The 12,175-nt window shown below is 39.4% G+C and overlaps 1 long non-coding RNA gene across 3 annotated transcripts in view; it reads right to left on the bottom strand.

The window, feature by feature from the left end:
- The window catches only part of LOC145524472 (uncharacterized), a 517,399-nt gene extending 511,911 nt beyond the window's left edge, over positions 1–5,488 (bottom strand). For all 3 annotated transcript variants that reach the window (XR_014067557.1, XR_014067559.1, XR_014067558.1), the window contains exon 1: positions 5,291–5,488. This is a non-coding gene — a long non-coding RNA (uncharacterized LOC145524472). The remainder of the gene's footprint in view (positions 1–5,290) is intronic.
- Between the last annotated feature and the right edge of the window lie 6,687 nt (positions 5,489–12,175).

The raw sequence follows: 12,175 nt of genomic DNA, 5'->3' as shown, positions 1-12,175 counted from the left end.
GTATAGCTGATTGACGACGCTGCATTAGTTTTAGGTGTACAGCTAGATGGTTCGGTTATACATATATTCATTCCTTTTCAGATTCTTTCCCCACATAGCTTAGTACAGAATACTGAGTCGAGTGCCCTGTGCTATATAGTGGTTAGTTTCTGCTGTACAGAAAAGTGAATCAGATACACATACATCCCTTCTTTTTGGACTTCCTCCCCATTTAGGTCACCACAGATCACTGACTAGAGTTCCTTGTGCTATACAGTAGGTTCTCATTAATTATCTACTTTAAACATAGTATCAACAGTACATATGTGTCAATCCCAATCTCTCAATTCTCCCCAACTTCCCCTTTCCATTGTTATCCATACTTTCATTCTCTACAAAGAGCATCTCATTATTGTTAAGACAATATCTAACACTGCCTAAATGAGTAATGTTATAATAACACTGATTTCATTTTTTATGGGAAACAATAATATTACTGTCAAAAAATACTAATTAATTTTCTCCTATGTGTCTAAAAAGGCAATTACTTTGATTTTTCAATATCAATAATAATAATCGCCCTAACATGAAAATAGGTTAAAGACCATCATATTAATCAAAAGCAATACTCATTGACTAGAAAAGGAAAGGACTTTCACAGAAATGTCAATTTCAACAAACTCCAACTATAATTTCAGTCACGTAAGGACCAGGATATTAAACCATCAAAAAATAATCCACGAGAAAACTGCTGATTCCATGCTTTGGGGACTGAATATAGCCTGAAAAAATACGTTTCAGAAAGTTTATTTAGTATTATGTAACTACTTCGGTTATGTGGTTTTCATATTTTTTAGTCTATTTACTAAAACCACTGTTCCTACACTTCATTGCTCACCACATAGAGATGCTTTCCAAGCTTTAAAAATAATAGAATCAACATTAAATTTCATCAAAGTGCAGGATAAGAATTGCATTAGGTTATACACTGAAGATAAATGTAACCAAGACATTTTTAAAGGCATGCTCAGTATGTGTGCTCCACTAAAACAATGATTTAAAATTATGATAAGAAGACCTTTTCCAGAGTTACTAAATTTTTAATAGCATTTTGTAGTATTTTCTGTATTATGCAAATCATTTCTAACTACATTTAGCATTATTTCAGCACATATAATTTTAATTAAGCTTAGCAATTTGATTATAAAAACCATACCTATCTATTGATTTCTATCTTAGCCTGTTTAGGCATTTAATAGATTAATGGTGATAAAAAGATTAGTAGTCAAATTAACATTTTCATGACTATCATTATTTATCAATAAAGGCAGTATGATAAGAGTGATGTATGTGCATTTCCCCTTCCATTTATAGACAACAGTCTTAGGAAATTAAGCTCTGTGATGAAGAAAATATATGTGTTATAATTTCAGATTTGGTTTTGGCCACTTGTTAAAAAAAACTGTATTACAGAAATGACTATCAATTTTCCCTCTAAATTGTCTAAATTATCAATATTGTTTTCAAAGCCAAAAAGCTAAAACACATCAATGAAATGAATACTCAGGTTCAATGAAATGAATACTCTGGTTCAATGAAATTAGCATCATAGACTTAAAATTCATAAAAGACAATTCAGTAACTATAGAAGTAAATATAGCAATACATTCTTCAGCACACTGTGTGTGGATGTGTGTGCATGTGCACATATGTGTGAGAGACGACTGAAGCTAGAATCCATTAAGAAATAATGCACCAATACACTGAGGAAATCATAACTGAAAAAGACAGTGTACCCCAATGTTCATTGCAGCACTATTTACAATAGCTAGGACATGGAAGCAACCTGTCCATCGACAGATGAATGGATAAGGAAGTTTTGGTACATATAAATAATGGAATATTAAGAGTGAAAGTGAAATGCAAGTGTTTATCGCTCAGTCATGACTGACTCTTTGTGACTCCATGGACTGTGGCCCGCCAGGTTCCTCTGTCCATGGAATTCTCCAGGCAAGAATGCTGGAATGGGTAGGCATTTCCTTCTCCATTTCTTTCTGACCCAGGGATTGAACCCAGGACTCCTACATTGCAGGCAGATCCTTTACCATTTGAGCCACCAGGGAAGCCCAATGGAATATTACTCAACTATAAAGAGAAATGCATTTGAGTCAGTTCTAATGAGATGGATGAACCTAGAGACTATTATACAGAGTGAAGTAAATCAGAAAAAGAAAGACAAACATCGTATATTAAGGTGTATATATATATATATATATATTTATATATATATATGGAATCTAGAAAGATAGTATCAATGATTCTACTTTCAGGGCATCAAAGGCGATACAGACATAAAGAACAGATTTTTAGACACTGTGGGGGAAGAAGAGGGTGGGATGATTTGAGAGAAAAGCACTGAAACATACATTACCATATGTAAAACAGATAACCAGTGGGAGTTTGCTGTATGATACAGGGAACCCAAAGCCAGTGCTCTGTGACAACCTAGAGGGGTGGAGTGGGGAGAGAAGTGGGAGGAGGGTTCAAGAGGGATGAGACATACGTATACCTACAGCCAATTCATAATGATATATGGTGGAAACCATCAAAATATTGTAAAGTAATTATCCTCTAATTAAAAAAAAGAATAGGAAAAAAGAAAAAGAAATGATGCACCATATCTCAGAACCTCAGGAAGTCACTTACGAGATCACCTATACACAAACTTTGAACACAGTTCTCCGCATTGACTATATCCTGACAATATAAGGGGGGTGCTAAGAAAACATTCAACATCAGCTGCAGTAACCAGACTTGTACACATCAGATTTCCGTCACTTGCCACAATATGAATTTCCACAATATAGATAAGGTGGATGGAAATGATTTTTCTTTTCAATTAAAGTGATACTTTAATCACTATCTTTCAAAGCTCAGGGAGCAATCTTTGGTGAAATATGTTTAAAAATCTATTCCATTTTTTAGTATAAAATTTACCCAACTTCAATATCACCATGTTTTTATTTTTATAATTTATATAAAACAAAGTTTCACAGGCTAATAGAGTAACACATCTTTCATCTTTGATTCCATGGAATCTAACTTTGTTTAAACCGCATACTATAAGGTTAGAAAGAAAGGAAAATCAAAGTAAAAGTTCACTATTTAGGCAATATCACTCTCCTAATTAATAAGTTTCTACTGTAATTGCACACTAGAGTCACTTGGGGAATTCAACTTAAATGCTGATTTAGTTTTTTTGTACTATTATCCCACTATCAAGAGTTTTTCAATTCACAGATAATTCTAATACACAGCCAGACTTAAACCATGAATCAAAATATTTAGCATACACAGTATCCTGGATAGGGTACCCTCAGTCTACTACCCTCAGATATTCTGATTCCATAATTCTAGGAATGGTCTAAGAATCTACCTTTTAGCCAACAGGTTATTCTGAGATAGGTGTTCTACAGGTCAAATGAGAATGGCTGTCCTAAGTTCAAGACCAAGCTTTGCATTTTTCCAATCTCTGTTTAGCAAGGCCTGTCTAAAGTACACTGTACCCACACTCCAGTACCAGAGGGGAAAAGGAGTCAGAGAGTCAAGAAGGAGAGGGAGATCAGAGAGTGGTTGACATGTGAGGACTCTAGCACTCTCTTAACTTTCATATAACCTAATGAAGAGAAATAAGAAGATACTCAAATGAGCAGAAGATCCACCTGTACAAGTTTTACCCACTGGGACTGTAATCCAATAAAATGTCCTAGAACCTGCACCAGAAATTACTTCTCCTAGAGCATGAAATAAGAGGAGGACTAAAGAGAGGCCCTGTGCTCTTCTAAAGGCCAGTGTAATTACTGTAACTACAAAAATAAAATCTCAGTTGATTTCTTCAGAACTGTAGTAGCAAGCTATGAACTTTAATTCTTCATAACTTTAAATTAAAATCCTAAAGGTGACATATTTTAGGATGTAAAATGTAAAACGTCATCCCACAGTGATTACAACATTCATCAAAATCAACCTGCTCTCCTTAGAAAACCCTGAAATGAAACATTCCAGGCCAATATTTTACTGAGATAATACAAGTAAACCACTGCTTTAGTCAGATATTAACCATAACCACATCCTATTGGACAAAAGAATGACTCCCTCTGGGTATTCATGATGAGAAGTAAAACTGGTTATTTCAATGCAACAAAATGTCTTGGTCTGGCCCGAGACATACTAAAAGAAATATTTGATCTGAAATAGATGCCTGTGGGTAGAACAGACAGCAAAGAGGTAATACTACAGCCACTCCATCAGACTCAGACCCTGTCAGTGCCTGTTGCTCCCAGTACCACGGACCCCCAGCTGAAGACATGGAGGGCTTTGGGGTCCCTCGTCACGACTGGCTGACAACCTCCACAAGTCCCACCGTGCACTCCCGCTGCCCACCCGACCCAGCATGTGCATATGGTGGCCCTCAAAATGTTGCCAATCCCACTGCCCCACTCGCAGGCCTCGCTAATGGAAGGCCTAGGCCTTCCAGTTCAGTTCAGTTCAGTCCAGTCCTCAGTCATGTACAACTCTCTGAGACCCCATGGACTGCAGCATTCCAGGCCTCCCTGTCCATCACCAGCTCCCGCAGTTTACCCAAACTCATGTCCATTGAGTCAGTGATACCATCCAACCATATCATCCTCTGTCATCCCCTTTTCCTTCCACCTTCAATCTTTCCCAGGATCAGGGTCTTTTCAAATAAGTCAGCTCTTCCCATCAGGTGGCCAAAGTAGTGGAGTTTCAGCTTCAAAATCAGTCCTTCCAATGAACACTCAGGACTGATCTCCTTTAGGACAGATTAGTTGGATTTCCTTGCAGTCCAAGGGACTCTCAAGAGCCTTCGCCAACACCACAGTTCAAAAGCATCAATTCTTTGGGGGTTAATGCAGCCATGAAATTAAAAGACGTTTGCTCCTTGGAAGAAAAGCTATGACCAACCTAAACAGCATATTAAAAAGCAGAGACATTACTTTGCCAACAAAGATCCGTCTAGTCAAAGTTATGGTTTTTCCAGCAGTCACGTATGGATGTGCGAGTTGGAATATAAGGAAAGGCCTTCCGGGCCTGCCTCAACCCCAGCACTACAAACCCCAAAGCCATTCCGGAGATGGAGGCCAAAACCAAGGGGCAAACCGGCGGGGCTGGCCCACTCAGCCACTCAGGGTCCAGAGCGAGCCAGGTAACAAGGGAGGTCCGACGGCCCTGTTTGGAAACTCCTTAATGCCCAACGGACTCCCGCCCATACCTGCAGCCACTTGCCTACCTGTACCGCGGGAGCCCCGCACCCCGGGCGGATGAGGAGCTCTTCGCGTGGGAGCATGGGTGTGTGGGAGAGAGCACCGCTCTTATCAAGGGCTAGAGGAGCTCCAGACCCACTCCAGTGTTCTTGCCTGGAGAATCCCAGGGACGGCGGAGCCCGGTGGGCTGCCGTCTGTGAGGTCGCACAGAGTCTGACACGACTGAAGCGACTGAGCAGCAGCAGCAGAGGAGCTCCAGGAAGAGAGCATGCGCAGTGCGGCCGAACCCGCTGCCGGCCCGCAAGCAGCTGTGGGCTGTAATCTCCAAGTGACCCCTTTCTAAGCTTAATATTATAGCAACAGTTAGGATAGAGCCATGGCTTTTTGAAAAGGAGATTATTATGAGATCTGAGGGTCAGTGAATAAACTATGACAAGAAGATGAAAACACAATGAGCAAGAGAAAAGGCCCTGTGTGGAACTCTGAAAAAGGCTAAACCCCGGAGGCCCACACTATTATCATATTGTTTGTGTTTGTGATGTTTATACCAAGATGAGAGAAAGCAAATTGACAATGGCTAACAATGGTGGTATTGCATTGCTTTAAATGATGTTTACTATATTAATTCCGAGGGCAGCACTGAACCAGCTCACAGTTTCCCTGTGAGCTGTTTCCCAAAAACAGTTTTTGGTTTCCATAGCATGCCAACTCCAAACCTGATATCCAAACAAGGTCAGAGTCACCAGATTGTGAGCTAGTTGTTGAGAGCTTGCGTGTTAAGTCGCTTCAGTCGTGTCCTACTCTTTGCGACCCTATGGACTCTGGCCAACGAGGCTCCTCTTTGCATGGGATTCTCCAGGCAAGAACGAAGTGGGTTGCCATCCCCTCCTCCAGGGGATCTTCCCAACCCAGAGATAAAACCTGTATCTCTTGCGGCTTCTGCTTTGCAAGCGAATTCTTTACCGCTGAGTCGCCGCAGAAGCAGGTGAGCTAGTGTTAGGACAAAACAAATCCTGCAAGTCTTGTTTTAACTATAAAATACAGATAAATTCACAGTAAGTTTAATTTAATAATAAATTCAGAACAATAAAGACAAACTTTAAAGACCATTTCACCATTTTTTCTTCTCTAGAATCTTAAAACTGTAAGTATAGTGTCCAATCATTTCTGCTATCTTCAATGTGTCTACCATATTGTAACTATACCTTGTAATGAACTGTAAGAAATTTCTCATGGTCTCCCTAGTGAATGTTGACTGAAGATAATGGATCTGGAGACAGTGGTCCCAAGAGCCACCTCAAAGGACCATGGAGAAGAATAACATCATATCCACAGAACATAATCATAAATCCAGGTAGAAATTACAGAGACTACATTTTGAAACCTGCAGAGATAGAGAAATAAAATGAGACTGAGTACTTTTATGGGAAAAAAATGTAGGGAGACTTGAGAATAGTTCTATTGATGTAGTGGTTGGTGGATATGGCAACTTACTTTTAAAGATCCTTTAAGTTAATGCGTGTGGGTGATCCGGCATGGCTCTAAAAGAGGGAAACAGGATAGTCTCAAATTTTGACCTGAAAAGTATGTGATATCCTGAGGAAATTCTTAAAAGAAGTCTAAGAAGGGAAGAGCAAAAGTGTGTAACAACTTTGCCAGATAAAATGTCTGATATAATTGCCACTTGGATGGGATGAGGGGAAATTTGTTTTGAAAATTAGAATTTCGTCGTGGCATAGACCAGCACTTGTGAGAGTACTCTGGAGGGTCATCATCTTTCAGGACCCACAGAGATAATGACAGTAATGGCTTCCACCAAGATGATGGTTTTCTCCATTCATGATACTAACCAATATGGAGATTTCATAATCCTCAAATGATAGCCATAAGAAGCCACAAAGAGGTTAAAGACAGTGGTAGGATAACCAGAAAACTCTGCCCAAGGATGGTTGGTGAGTCAAGAAGAAGGAAAATGATTAGGGAGCCTTTCACTTCAAAGTTGTTAGTTCGGATACAGCCAGCATTTTTAAGCTTAACTAAATCACTTAAATTTAGAAGAGATAATATAGGACAGAAATAAATCTAAATGATACCCTTGGTGTCTTTACTTTAAGAAAGTTATTTAATGAAAATATCTAGTGAGCTCAATACACTGATTTTCATTGAAGAAAAAAGTGATAAAAAGTTTTCAAACAAAATGCAAATAAATTTAAAGGTGTATATTTCATAGAAAGACTCTGAAAATTGTTGAGGAAATATTAAGTTGGACTCTGCAAGGTGCTGATATCAGAAAGATTGCAACATGAGTTAATGGGAAGTACTGTAAGTTGGTAATCAAACCCTTGGGCTCTGACCTGTGTTTGACGTTGATGTAAGCATTCACACATTTGTGATCTCAATAATTTTTAAGACATTTGGAAAATGGAAAAATGAGAGAATCTTCTGCATAAGGTTGTATTAAATGAAATAATACATGCAGAGTACTTCACACAGAGTATTCAATAAATTTATTATTTGTTACTTATTTATTTGGCGATATTACATCTTAGTTGCAGCACACAAGCTCTTCCATCTTCATTGTGGCATGCAGGATCTTTAGTTGCAGAATTCTGAATCTTCAGTTGTGTCATGAGAACTCTTAGTTGCAGCATGTGGGATCTAGTTCCCTGAACAGGAATAGAACGCAGCCCCCTGCATTGGAAGTGCTGAGTTTTAGCCACTGGACTACCAGGGAAGTCTCAATATTTTATTATTGTTATTGTTGTTGTTATCTTGAAGAAGTCCACAGTCTAATGAGAAGAGAGATAATTATCATGTGTAATTCAGATTTCAGCTTTCAAAATCCTACTTATTTAATGCCTACAACTTGAAAGATACTAATCAAGGCACTGGGGAATACAGCTGAGAATCAAAAAAAGATAAAATCCTGTCCTCATGGAATAAGTTGATTTGAACCCTTCAGGAGCAGATGCTGAGGCCCAGCTGAGAATGAAAGAGGTTAATGTATGTGTATGTGAGGGTGTAAGAAGTGTGGTGTAATGCCTGTGAAATCAAAGGACAGAGGAAGCATAACTGTCAAGAAAGCTTTCAGACTGTGTGTATGACACTGGTGAAAGGAGAGAGGTGAGGAAGCAGAACTGGGCAGAGAGAGCACTAGACTGTGATGCACATGTGACAGTGTCTCGGTCAATACAGTGGGAGTTGCAGTGCAAAGGGAGACGGCCAACTAACTGCACTTCTCAGAGATGAATATGTTCTGTCTAGAAGGGAAATCTGAGTGGTGCATCTCCGTGGATACCACATTTCACTCTGGGCCACATGGATTTACCTCTCCCTACATGTGGTGGCTGGAGGGTGGTGGCTCCTCCAGAGTGCCAGTTTTTCTTTTCTTTTTTAATAGTTAGTTATTTGGTTGTGCTGGGTCTTAGTTACAGCATGTGAACTCTTAATTGCTTGTATCCCGAACTAGATTGTATGGGATCTAGTTCCCTGACCAGCAATTGAACCCTTGATGTGAGCATTGGACCCCTGCATTGGACGCATAGAATCTTAGCCACTGGATCACCAGGGAAGTCCCTAGTTGATCTCTTTTTGAGCATAAATTTGGAAGAAAGAGATTAGTAGAACCAAAGATAGTTCCATCACAGCAGTTCTTGTGGTTGCAACTGGTACTCTTTTCCTTACTTTTCTACTCTCCATTATTGATTCCTCCCATCCTCAGCTATCATCTCTGCTAGCCTTTGAGGTTTATCTAGTGACATAACTCAAACTCTCTTTCCAGGAGTCTGAGGCTGGTAATCTCATCCTCCTCACTCAAAATTAGATAAGGGGTTGCCAAGAGGTACCAAAGGCTGTCACCTTGGTTCCATATATTTTCCTCCTGCTCTCAAAGGACAGTGACTCCTCTTCCTATCTGTTGATCCCTGAGCACTCCAAAGGTCCACATGGCACCAAACCTTGCAGTTCAGTAAGACCTTTGCTGTCTTTGAAGTGCAACAACTCTAAGTATTAAGTGCTAATTTTGGTTCCCAAATTTTTCTGCTCTCCCACTGATGGAGATAAGAAGTTCTTGCCTTCACATTACATTTTATGTCATGTGTAACCTGCTTGAATTTTTTATTATTGTTTTTTCACTCCAACATCTTTGCAACTTATTAATAGCCAGTCAATTTCATTGTCCTTCAATGTATTTCATCCTTCATATTTATCAAAAGTATGCATCATTATCCTATCCAGGGTAATTCCTTCCACTAGAATATCCTTCCTACTCTCCACCAGTGAGTTTTAGCAGATGGACCACCACTTTTTACAGGAACTGTGTCTCACATACTACTCGGGAGGGCAAGCGATCCACTCCTCAGATTCCAATCCCACTTACCAGGTGTTCAGGACACTCTTAGCGACTGCCAGTTTAGATCCTCTAGAAAGGTGATACTGAAATTGAGTTCGACGTGCAAGAGGTTGGTGGTTGTTGTTGTTGGGTTTTGGAGGAGGAGAGTCATAACTCCTGTGAAATATAAAGGGGGGAAATCAAAATGGTTCTGAGAAAAGCTTAAGACCATAATACTGATCTGTGCATGTGTGTGTGTGCTAAGTCACTTCAGTTGTGTCTGACTCTGTGTGACCCCCATGGACTGTAGCCTGCCAGGCGTCTCTGTCCATGGGATTCTCCAGACAAGAGTACTGGAGTGGGTTGCCATGCCCTTCTCCAGGGGATCTTCCCAACCCAGGGATCAAACCTGTGTCTACATCTCTTGCATTGGCAGGTGGGTTCTTTACCATTAGCGCTGCCTGAAAAGCCCACTGATCTGACAGCTATGAAAAACAAAAAAAGAGGAATGAGAACTTCAAACTATGATGTAGAGGTGACAAAAGCTCAGAAAACACAATAGAGAGTTCTGGAACAAATAATTGTCTATTGAAGAAGTCCCTCATTGGGCAGAAATGGCCAAGCCCTAGTATTCCTTAAATGCTGAGGCAGGGCAGAAAGAGTATGGCCTCAGCTCGAATGCTACAGTGGATCCCTAAGGCATTGCTTTTGGATAATGTTGGCTAATTGCGATCCCTACAGTTGAAAGAGAAATCTAAGCAGTTCATGTCTATGGTTACCACCTGGAGTTCATATTCTAATGAGGGAAACTGAAAATAAAACAAGTGACAAAGAAGATATATACTGTGTCAGATACTTTGTGTACAATGGAGACAGGTAAAGCAAGGTGAGAAGGTTAGGGAGTACAACACGGGCAGGGGAAGGAGTGGTGTACTAGTTTATATAGGGTGGTCAGGGAGCACTTCTTGATAAGCTGGCATTACCCAGTGACCTGAAGGAAGAGATGGGGTAAGCTACGCAAGTGTCTGAGAAAAGAGTATTCCAGTCAGAGGCAACAGACATGCAAAGGCACTGAGGCAGATTGTGTGCCTGGATGTTTGAGGAGCAGCAAAGAGACTGGTATAACTAACAGTGTGAGGGAAGAGGGGAATAACAAAAGATGAGTTCTTACAGGCGCTGGGGTGAGACAATAGTATATCATGTAAAATAATGCCTTTTAAGACACAGTGATGACTTTTACCCTGAGAGAGAGAGAAATTTACTCAGTGTCTCCACTTGACTGGCTAATAAATACATTAAATTTAAGATGTTCGAAGCTCATCTCCTGATCTTCACCCTCCCCCAGATCTGCTTTTCCTGGAGTCTTTTTCATTTCAGTTATCACAGCACTTTTAGTTGCTACGGCTAAAATCTTGGATTCAACCTTGACTCTCTTCTTTCCTTCATATTCCACATACAGTCCATCAGCAAGTCTTGTTGAATTTTATTCAAAATATATCCTGAATATAGCTACTGCACATTACAGCAACCACTACTAACCTGGGCTATTACAAGAATCTCTGATCAGGTCTCCCTGTTTCCTTCTTGTTCCCTGTAGAATTTATCCTCAACAAGTTATCCAAAGGGCTATTCTTTTAAACAGTAAGGAAATCTTGAAAGGCTCTATCAGATACCCATCTTACTCAAAATAGAAGCCAAGGTCCTTAAATAGTTAAAAAGGTCCTACATGATACAACCCTTCCTCATTCTACCACACTGACCTCATCTCCAACTTTTCTTCCTTCCCTTGATTCTGTCTAGTGGCCTCTGGGATGTTCCTCCAATACCCTAAGCATACTTCTACCTTATTGTCTGAAATGTCAGTTCTCTCACTTGATATGCACTTAAGTACCTCCCTAGTACCTTCAAGTATTTATTCAAATATCACCTTCCAGCCAGACTTTTACATGATAACCATATTTAAAAGAGCAACCTGCCTCTGGTTTTCAGCACTCCTGATCCCACTTATACTAAGCAGTTTGTTCCATAGCACTTACCACCCTCAACACGTAAAGAAAATTTTTTGTGTTTCCTATCTTGTTCACTGATGTATTCCAGATCCTTAGATCAGTACCACAAGGATCAGGCACATCTCAGGATTTCAATAAATTATTTTTGGAAAACATTGTATATAAATTTAGTGTACAGTAAGGTTTAGTACACAATAAATTGACAGATTATAATTTGTATGTACTGATTCAATTAGTACATTTGTATATATTAATATATTTAATTGCATTTTCTTAGTAAGTAGGAGTGTCTTTGAATATATCACATTGAACCAACTTAAATTGCCCACATTTTTAGGTAGGTTAAAAATTGTTTGACTTTTGTCAGTTACATATGTTCCAACTTAATACTAATATTTCCTCATATCATAAATGAATAGTATAGTGGAAAAAACTGAAAAAGTATTAAATTGCAAAGCTACCCATATAGTGTTAATCTCCAAATATACAGAACTTATGGACTTAAGGATGAGTGTCAAACTCCTAACATTTCTTACAAAGGAAAGTCACTATTAAAAATAATGTGTAAAAAT

Source organism: Giraffa tippelskirchi, chromosome 10 (genome assembly GCF_054371585.1).
Source record: "Giraffa tippelskirchi isolate mGirTip1 chromosome 10, T2T-mGirTip1v1.2.pri, whole genome shotgun sequence".
Classification (NCBI taxonomy): domain Eukaryota; kingdom Metazoa; phylum Chordata; class Mammalia; order Artiodactyla; family Giraffidae; genus Giraffa; species Giraffa tippelskirchi.
The sequence above is the reverse complement of the archived record's forward strand: the minus strand, read 5'-3'. Positions and strand labels throughout refer to the sequence as shown.